Consider the following 10669-nt stretch of genomic DNA (forward strand, 5'->3'; position numbering starts at 1 on the left):
GGCGTTTGCGAAACTTCTCATTGATTTAGCTGGTTTATAGTATTTTTGGACCCTGAACTGGGAAAATGCCTGCGTTTCGAAACGGCGAAGAGAAATGAGCAGCCTTTTGAGCCTGAATGAAAAAAAAGAGCTGCGTTTCGAAAATACCCTTAGGCATTTCCCCAGGCTCTGAAGCCTAATAAAACCGCCGTTTCGAAAACACCCTGGTATATTCGAAACGGCCGACTGGGAAACGCAGGCTTTAAAAGCCTGAACTTTGAAAATGCCCAAGTTTCGAAAATACCTTGGTATTTTCGAAACGTAGGCATTTTTCCAGTTCAGGCTTTCAAAGCCTATTAATTCCAGTCCGCCGTTTCGCAAATACCCTGGTATTTTCGAAACGGCGGACTGGGAAAAGCAGGCTTTAAAAGCCTGAACTTTGAAAATGTCCAAGTTTCGAAAATACCTTGGTATTTTCGAAACGTAGGCATTTTCCCAGTTCAGGCTCTGAAAGCCTGTTGTTTCCAGTCCGCCTTTTCGAAAATACCAGGGTCTTTTCGAAACGCAGGTATTTTTACAGGTCAGGATCCAAAAGTACTTAAAGCCTGCTATATCCATTCGCCGTTTCTAAAACGCCCAGATAATTCGAACCCTGATGTTGTAGCGCCACCAACTGGCGGTGTATTCCTCGGCTGCTGAAACGGCGGAGATCCTGAAACTGGTCCGTGAACTGGACCACACAGCCGGTGTGTATTTTCATAATTGTAAGGGCCTACAATAAGTATTCTGGCAAGAGAAGATCTATTAAGGTATGTTATGGAAAACCAAAGCAAAATTATTTATTTTGGTAGCGTACCTTACTTCAGTCATCGGTGTTCAAATAAGAGTACTTCTTTTATTGACTCGAAATTGCCCAACTTCAACTTGCATATTCCTTTGTTAAGTACATTACTTACCAATGCATAGTACACAGTACATGTGTACATCATAAGACATGTGCAATATTACCAGATACAGTACTTCTGCAGTATTATCTAACCTGCACCAATAAAATGCCTAAACGGAAAAGTTTCCGTATGGCGCCACCACTTTTTCATTCGAAATAAAATAATATAGTATCTAATTTACCTGATTGATATATCCCTTTTTGTAAAAATGAGTGAAAAGGTGGTGGCGCCATACGGAAAGTTATCCAAATGGTCAGATTTAGCGGAACTTGAGTGTAGTAGGCAACAAAATAGTTTGTTAATTCGGTTCACAGTTACTGACTGAGCAATTTGATTGACACCAGTATTAATGTTGCACTATGTCTATGAGTATGATTGAATGATGATGATGTTGTTTTGCAGAATTATTATGGGCACCTGAGTGGCTGAAAGGCAGTGGACACTGTTGGTAATTGTCAAAGACTAGTCCCCACAGTTAGTGTATCTCAACATATGCATAAAATAACAAACCTGTGAAAATTTGAGCTCAATTGGTCATCGAACTTGCGAGATAATAATGAAAGAAAAAAACACCCTTGTCACACGAAGTTGTGTGCGTTTGGGATGGTTGATTTCGAGACCTCCAGTTCTAAATCTGAGGTCTCGAAATCAAATTCGTGGAAAATTACTTCTTGCTCGAAAACTATGGCACTTCAGAGGGAGCCGTTTCTCAAAATGTTTTTTACCATTAACCTCTCCCCATTACTCCGTACCAAGTAAGGTTTTGTGATAATAATTATTTTGAGTAACTACCAATAGTGTCCACTGCCTTTAAAGTCAAATTTGAAAAGTTGCAAAAGCCCATTCACCCAATTCTAGAACCTTGGGAACTAGCACTTAAGCATCACATACTAGTTGCGATACGTAACTCTCCTCCCGACGGCCGCCAGGCCGTAGGGTTACGAGATTCTTTTGATCGGAAACGGTTGATCTGGTCCAACACATACAAGTTCGACAGCTAGTCACCAGATTTGCCCCATCTTTACCACTTTCAAAAATCATGACACAAATTCTGAGGGTACGAACTTAATCTGCAATGTCTAATGCAGCCTTCCATAATACTCAAAACACCATTTAGAATATTTTTCGAAGAACAATGGACAAAAACTTACCGATCCTGGAGCGATTCCCAGGTTCATATTTTGAACCTGTCGCATCAAACGCATTATTTTGTTGATGGGCTAAATGGGCTAAACCATTCTGTAAAATGGTTCCTGACCATTGAAAGTAAAAGTTAAACTTTTTTTCGTTGAAGCAGGTGATACTCTTTGAAATACCTTTCACTCAAACAAATCTATTTTTTAATGTTTGGGGCCAAACATCTGACATAGCATCTTTTAGCCGCTCAGGTGCCCTTAAAGGCAGTCGGACACTATTGGTAATTACTCAAAATAATGTTCAGCACAAATCTTTTCTTGGTGACGAGTAGTAGGGAGAGGTTGATGGTATAAAACATTGTGAGAAACGGCTCCCTCTGAAGTGCCATAGTTTTCGAGAAAGAAGTAATTTTCCATGAATTTGATTTCGATACCTCAGGTTTAGAACTTGAGGTCTCAAAATCGACCATCTAACATGTCCTAACGCACACAACTTCGTGTGACAAGGGTGTTTTTTCTTTCATTATTATCTTGCAACTTTGATGACTGATTGAGCTCAAATTTTTACAGGTTAGTTATTTTATACATGTGTTGAGGTACACCAACTGTGGAGGCTAGTCTTTGATAATTACCAACAGTGTCCACTGCCTTTAAATCCTGTGAATTGAATCAACCAATTATTTTATTGCATACTAATTCAGGTTCCGATAAATCTGACCATTTGTAAGTAGTTAAATACTTTGTTAGTGCAGTTTAGTTATTTTAGTGAGTTTTATTGTGTCCATATTATTTAGTGATTTATGGTTGTACATTTACTCTTTTTCGATGTGCTTTTTACATACATCTAGGCCTAAATCCCATGCCATATTCAAAATTCATCAAGAGGGACCAATACAATACATCAGGCCTGTATGCTATTGCTTCGTTTTTGAAAGGGCAAGCGCACCAAGGCATTTTCTCTTGGAAAAGGGGAGGAAATTATAAATTTGTACTGGAGCATTTCAAGGGCACCAAGGCAATGACCAGGGGCCACGGAGGCAATCGCCTTTGGTGCCACAGTGAAGTATCATACATCTAGGCCTAAATCACATGCCATAGATTATTCCAAATTCATCATGACAGACCAATACAATACTACATGTAAATAGCTTCATACATGTTTTACTGTTAGTTCATGTCAGCGCTATGACAGAATTAGTCTTTAAACAATCTATTAATCTGCAAAAATAAATTAACTGATTTTTGTCTGTCTTTCTTCTTACAGAATTTACAAGCTAGATCCCAGTGTAGCCGTTAACATCCCAATGTCAACACGCACACAAGTAAACTTTCAAGACGTTTTCTTAAGCCCAAGACAAAACAGGTGTCAAGGACATCCCTGTGTAGGAAGAAGCGTTCTTCGCCCAGGTCCGGTGAGAAGGTGGCTCGAAGTAGGGAGACGTCTCACAGTCGGGATTGAGAATCGACGAAATTGGAGGAAAATACACCCTGCAGAAGAATGGATACAATGAGGTGGCTGAGTGTAAGGTAACTTTTACAAGATTCAAATCCATCAAAGTCAACAATCGAGCAAAGCAGAGGTTACTTTGTGATTGGGATTAGTGTTGTGGGTCTTTTAAACATGGTTTTTTTAGGCTACTCTGATGTGGGGGGGGGATGTATCTGGCAGGCCTAATGCAGCAGAAAACTTGTCTGGTGGTTGATACTTATTGTATGATGAATAGTGTTATTGGTCATTTCAACTTGGTTGGAGGTACTTTCTCAGATGGCAAACCCAAGGAGAGGGGATAGAGGGTGTCTGGCAGGCAAAAAAGAGCAGACAATTTGTCTGGCTGTTGATCTTTTCTTTGAAAATAGAGTTACTGGTCATATTCAACTTGGTTTAAAGTGGTTACTCCAATGTTGGGTGAGGGGGGGGCGTCTGCATTGTCTGGTCGCTGATACTATGTATTCGGTATACTTTTTTGGTAATTTCAACATGATTTCAGGTGGTTACTCTGACGGGGGGGAGGGGGGGGGTTGTCTGGTGGGCCTAATGCAGCAAAACATTTGTCTGGCGGCTCATACATGTATGTTGTTTAGGAAATAGTGTTTTTGGTCATTTCAATATTGTTTCATCGGGTGGTTCCTCCGATGTTGGGGGGGGGGGGTTGTATGGCAGCCTAAAGCGGCAGACAGTTTGTATGGCGGTTAATGCTTGTATGGAGAAAAGTGTTATTAGTCATTTCAACTTGGTTTTGACCAAGAGAGGGGAAGGGGGTGGTGTTCTAAGATGGTAAACCCAGGGAGGGGGGGGGGGTGGGTGTCTGGGCGCAAAATGCAGCAGACAATTTGTCTAGTGGCTGATACTTTTCATTGGCAATGCTGTTATCGTTCATTTGAACTTCGTTTCAGGTGGTACTTCGGGGGGTGGGGGGGGGGGGTGCTTTCCATGGCAGGCCTAATGCAGCAAAGCAGAGGCTACTTTGTATTGGGATTAGAGTTTTGGGTCACTTAAACATAGCTTCATGGGGCTCCTCTGATGTGGGGGGAGGTTTGGCTGGCCTAATGCAGCAGAAAACTTGTCTAGTGGTTGATGCTTGTATGAAGAATAGTGTTATTGGTCATTTTCAACTGCAGGTACTTTCTCAGATGGTAAACCCAGGGAGAGGGGATATAGGGTGTCTGGCAGGCAAAATGCGGCAGACAATTTGTCTGGCTGTTGATCTTTTCATTGGGAATAGTGTTACTGGTCATATTCAACTTGGTTTCTAGTGGTTACTCCAATGTTGGGTGGGGGGTGTCTGCATCCTTACACAGCAAAACATTGTGTGGTGGCTGATACTATGTATCGGTATACTTTTTTTGGTCATCTTAACATGGGTTCAGGTGGTTACTATGACGGTTAACCCAGGGGGTGGGGAGGAGGGGGTGGTTGTCTGGCGGGCCTAATGCAACAAAACAGTTGTCCGGCGGCTTATACATTGTTTAGGAAATAGCGTTTTTGGTCATTTCAACATTGTTTCAGGTGGTTCCTCCGAGGGTGGGGGGGGGGGTGGGGGGGGGCCTAAAGCGGCAGACAATTTGTCTGGCAGTTAATGCTTGTACATGTTGTATGGAGAAAAGTGTTATTGGTCATTTCAACTTGGTTTTGACCCAGAGAGGGGGAGGGGGGTGGGTGTCCTTGGGGGCAAAATGCAGCGGACAATTTGTCTAGCAGTTGATGCTTTTCATTGGGATAGTGTTATTGGTCATTTCAACATGGTTTCAGATAGCTCCTCCGATGTTGGGGGAGGGAGGGGGTGTGTCTGGCGGGCCTAATGCAGAAGACATGTTGTTTGGTTGTTGATACTGGTTGGAAGAGTAGTGTTTTTATTGGTCATTTCGACTTGCTGGGAGGTAGTTCCTCAGATGGTAAACCCAGGGAGGGGGCGGAGGAGGTATCTGGGCGCGCAAAATGCAGCAGACAATTTGTCTCGTGGTTGATACTTTTCATTGGCAATGGTGTTATTGGTCATTTGAACTTGGTTTCAGGTGGTTCCGATGGTGGGGGTGGGGGGGGGGGTGTTGTCCATGGCAGGCCTAATGCAGCAAAGCAGAAGTTACTTTGTATTGGGATTAGTTTTTTGGGGTCATTTAAACATGGTTTCATAGGGCTCCTCCGATGTGACGGGGAGGGGTGTGTTTGGCTGGCCTAATGCAGCAGACAATTGATCTGGTGGGTGATACTTGTATGGAGATTAGTGTTGTTGGTCATTTCAACTTGGTTGCAGGTAGTTCCTCAGATGTTTAACCCAGAGAGGGGGGAGGGGGTGTCTGGGGGGCAAAATGCAGCGAACGATTTGTCTGGCTGTTGATCTTTTCAACTTGGTTTCAGGTGGTTCCTCCAATGTGGTCATTTCAGCATGGTTTCAGGTGGTTACTCTGATGGTTAACCCAGGAGGCAGGGAGGGGGGGGGGGGGGGGTTGTCTAGCGGGCCTAATGCAGCAAAACATTTGTCTGGCGACTCATACGTCGTATAGGAAATATTGATTTTGGTCATTTCAACATGGTTTTAGGTGGTTCCTCCGATGTTTGGGGGAGGGGGACGTGTCTGGCGGTTGATACTTCAACGAAGAATATCGTTACTGGTCATTTCGACTTGGTTTCAGGTGGTACCTACAATGTTTGATTCAGCTCATGTGATGTTGTGTGTCCATGCGCCTCGGCAGACATCCATATCTGACTATGTCAAGTTATCCAGTAAATGTTCTTGTACTCAATTATTGGTACCTTGTTCGTTTGACCAAAGTGCTCTGGGCTACTGGATGAGACAAGGCCAACACAACTTATTGAAAAAGAGTCAAGGAACTGAGCTGTTATGTAGGTTTTTAACAAATACAGATAGAGATGATGAATATTTAGCAGCATCATTTAAAGACAGTGGACACTATTGGTAGTTGTCAAAGACCAGTCTTCTGTATCTCAACATCTGTATGCATAAAATAACAAAGTTGCGAGATATGAATAAAATAAAAAACACCCTTGTCACACGAAGTTGTGTGCCTTCAGATGCTTGATTTCCAAACCTCAAATTCTAAACTAAGAGGTCTCGAAATCAAATTCGTGGAAAATTACTTCTTTCTCGAAAACTACGTCACTTCAGAGGGAGCCGTTTCTCACAATGTTTTATACTATCAACCTCTCCCCATTACTCAATACCAAGTGAGGTTTTATGCTAATTATTTTGAGTAATTACCAATAGTGTCCAGTGTCCACTGCCTTTAAAGGCAGTGGACACTATTGGCAATTACTCAAAATAATTATCAGCATAAAACCTCACTTCGTAACGAGTAATGGCCTAGCAGTTAAGAGCGGCAGATTCAAGCTCTGGCGTTAGATCAGTAGAGTGTACGTAGGTTTGAGTCCTGGTCATTACACATGTTACACTTGTGTTCTTAAGCAAGACATGTAACCATAATTGCTTCATAAAAGTTGGGGAGGTAGTGCTTTCTGCTATTCCAGCCAGGCTTCAGATATATGATGTACACAAGCCTACATCTGTATGGACTGTAAAAGGGTTAATCCTGTAGAAAAATAGTTGTTTGTTGGCAATAACTTGAAGTGGCCTTCAGGCCATGTGTGTCTGGCGACACAAAAAATGTGTTGGCTGATAAGGCTTGATTGTTGTAATTATTAGTAATGGTAATTGTTTTCATGTGCTATGTAGGTTTTTCCATCTTGCATCTTATTTATTTCAAGTGGCATTCTTGTAACTAGATGCAATTTTAGACAAAACTCACAAACCATTTATGACTTGTAATTGAAAAACAATGAGCAACTCATCCTATCTTTGTTTTCTTTGTGACCACCCAGTAGGTTATTGTAACTATCAACCGATATTTGAGAGATTACCAAAGGGAGGGAGTGAAGTTCTTGTGCCAGCATTATAAGATGGGCGAGGGTGCTATATTGGGAGATGGCATGGGATTGGGAAAAACAGTTCAGGTACGACTAAATACTTGTTATGAGTGTTAGGGCATCAAGCAGGAATATTATCTGCTTTAAAGACAGTGGACGCTATTGGTAATTGTCAAGGAACAGTCTTCGCACTTGGTGTATCAAAACATATGCATAAAAATACAGACATGTGAAAACTAGAGCTTAAATGGTCCTCGAAGTTGCAAGATATGAATGAAATAAAAAACACCCTTGTCACATGAAGTTGTGTGCTTTCAGATGCTTGATTTTGAGACCTCAAATTCTAAATCTGAGGTCTTGGAAGTCAAATTCGTGAAAAATACTTCTTTCTCTTAAACTACGTCACTTCAGATGGAGCTGTTTCTCGCAATGTTTTATATTATATAACACCCAAGCTGATCCTTGCCATTTGATTGCAGGATTGTCCGACACGTGTTAGCAAATAGTCTGAGGTCTCGAAATCAAATTCATGGAAAACTACTTCTTACTCAAAAACTATGTCATTTCAGAGGGAGCTGTTTCTCACAATGTTTCACAACGTTCTTTACTATCGAACTCTCCCCATTACTCGTCACCAAGTAAGGTGTTATGCTAATAACTATTTTGAGTCATTACCAATAGTGTCCACTTCCTTTAATGAGCATATGAACTTCTCTTTACAAGGATTTTCACATACTTATTTCTCTGCTCTCATTATTTTTTTTGTTCAGTACCAACACCCACCACATTGATAGGTGCCCAGTCCTGCTGTGATTTATTTCGTTATTCATTTTTATTTCAACATATCTTGTAAAGTTTTGTATTCAGGGGGTGTTCCTAATTTATCATCCGTCTTCTTATCTGTATCTCCAGGTCCTTGCCTTTCTTTGAACCGTGCTTGGAAAGACTGGTACAGGGAAGACTGCCCAATACGCTTGCCACAGTTTTAAAGAAGGTATTGTTTACAATCGAATCCAAAAAATTCATATAATTCCTTCGGATTACAACAATAGCTGATGGTACTGTACTTGTTTGTAACAATAGAGAAAAAGAAAATAAATACAGACAAAATAATAGTTTGTGAAGATTGGTATAAAACCTTGTTGGTCTTTGACATTTTAAGGTTGATCTTACTGGTTATAATTGTGCAGTATTTCTATCTTGTGTTACATTTTGGTTTATCTTATTTCATTGTCTTTTCTCATGTTGTTGTGTGTGTTTTTTTGGCATGTTCTTACTGTATTTTTAACCAAATAACTTTAATCAGTCAATCAATCAATCAATCACTCATTTAATGCTAGTTGTTCATCATACAGAGTGCGATACACAGTATAACCTGCCGTTGATTTCACCAAACTCTTCCTAACTTAGGATTAATCTAATGGCTTAGGACCTAAGTTGGGATGAGATACTTGTCCTTACTCTAGATCGGGATTAATCCCAGACTTGTGGACAAGTCGTTAAATCAGCCCCACGCGCTTAGATAGTGCTCTCGCGAGATCACTGCTCTCGCCCGAACTGATGGCTCCCCAATTTCGACTCCTCAAAATGAGGAGTCGAAATCGGGGATCTCGCGATAGCCCTATCTCAGCGCGAGAGGCCGATTTAACGACTTGTCCACAAGTCTAGATTACTCCTAGACTTGTGGACAAGTCCTTAAATCGGCCCCACTCGCTGAGGAGTCAAAATCGGGAGCCATCAGTTCGCGTGAGAGCAGTGATCTCGCGAGGGCACTATCTCAGGGGGGCCGATTTAATGACTTGTCCACAAGTCTAGATTAATCCTAGCTTCTTTTTTTTAATTGCTGGCGTTTGCAGCAAATTTCGGGTCAGGAAAGTGTGTACTTGGGGAAATTGACATGGCAAGGCTCCCCACCATATCTCTGAATTACTTCAAGTTTACACTTCGTCATGGAGTCCTTGATCATGTTCCATGCTTCTCCTCATTGAACCCCAGTCTCAACACTCATGGAGTGACAGGTCTTTTTCTTCAGCTTTGCCATGCATCTGGATAATCATCATCATCATCATCATCATCGTCATCATCATTCCCTTAATACATTTATGGGGATGTTAAGCTGCCAAACCAATGGGTTCTAATGCTCTCCACCACAGCTGCCATGCCCAGACCCGAAGTCCGCAAGGTCGGCAGGGGCGGGATCTTCCCTGTGCGTCGACATTCAGCTTAATGGTCACATGGGAAGGTGTATCCTCTGGGATGTCCTCAATGACGGTGGTCTCCGAGATTGTTGCATTAGTGATGAAGTTGACAACTTGGGCTGAAGGCTTGGAGCCTTCCTGTGTTGTCTGCCCGGAGTGTCCATGTTTCTGAGCCAAAGAGTATGACGAGGAGGACACAGGTAGTAAATACCTTCAGCTTGGTTGTGAGCTTCAGGCGTTTGTTCCTCCAGACACAATCTCTGTGGCCAAAGGTGGATGAGGCAAGTCCAAGACGTCGGAGAATGTCGGGGGAGGATGAGCCTGAGGAATGGATGTCACAGTCGAGATACCTGAACTTCTGTGTAATTTGGACAGAGTTACCCTCAACGTTGACTGAAGCAGGTGTTTGGCGGAGGTTGGTACAGTTCTGGATCTTGGTTTTTGCCCATGATGTGTGCATTCCCATCATCTCAGCTTCTTCCTCGAATCTTTGGAGTGAGGAACAGTGCAGCATCGTACTGGCACTCTCTACCACTTAATCTTGGATCTTTTCTTTGTACCACAAAATTTAAATCTAATCAAAACTTATCTTATGCCACAGGTTTTCAATTAGGACTAATTTTGTTGTGTCTGTTTTCTTTAATTTTGTTTTTGGTTTTTACTACGCCTTGAACACCCAGCATGGTGGATATGTGCACATTACAAGACTTTAGTTTTATCATTACTCTTAGTTAATACCAGGCAGGCCAACCAAGGGTAATTTGGAAAAGAAAAAGAGCTAACACCAAAACAAACCCAGTCAATTATTTACTATATTTCTGTCGGATTTCTTTATTTTTCTTAGATAGTCAGCACCACATACTTCTTCGCAAGAGAGTACTCCTTCCAGCCAATCAAATGGAGCACTACAAGAAATCTCGCTTGGCCAATCAAAGCAAGCCTCTTATAAAATGAATGAAACAACAGTTCAGATTGGTCAGACACCTAGAGGAATCAGGAGGTATGATATTCAACCCTGAACTAATGGTA

At 41.8% G+C, this 10669-nt stretch overlaps 1 long non-coding RNA gene across 2 annotated transcripts; it reads left to right on the plus strand.

Moving 5' to 3' along the window:
- The first annotated feature begins 592 nt into the window (after window positions 1–592).
- LOC139951732 (uncharacterized) lies at window positions 593–10669 on the plus strand. 2 transcript variants are annotated; one of them, XR_011787833.1, is made up of 5 exons: window positions 593–788; window positions 3327–3589; window positions 7398–7529; window positions 8355–8436; window positions 10485–10669. It is a non-coding gene; the product is annotated as an uncharacterized lncRNA (long non-coding RNA). The 2 variants fall into 2 exon arrangements; XR_011787834.1 differs by having other exon boundaries at window positions 7401–7529.

Source organism: Asterias amurensis, chromosome 19, assembly GCF_032118995.1.
Source record: "Asterias amurensis chromosome 19, ASM3211899v1".
Taxonomy (NCBI): Eukaryota; Metazoa; Echinodermata; class Asteroidea; order Forcipulatida; family Asteriidae; genus Asterias; species Asterias amurensis.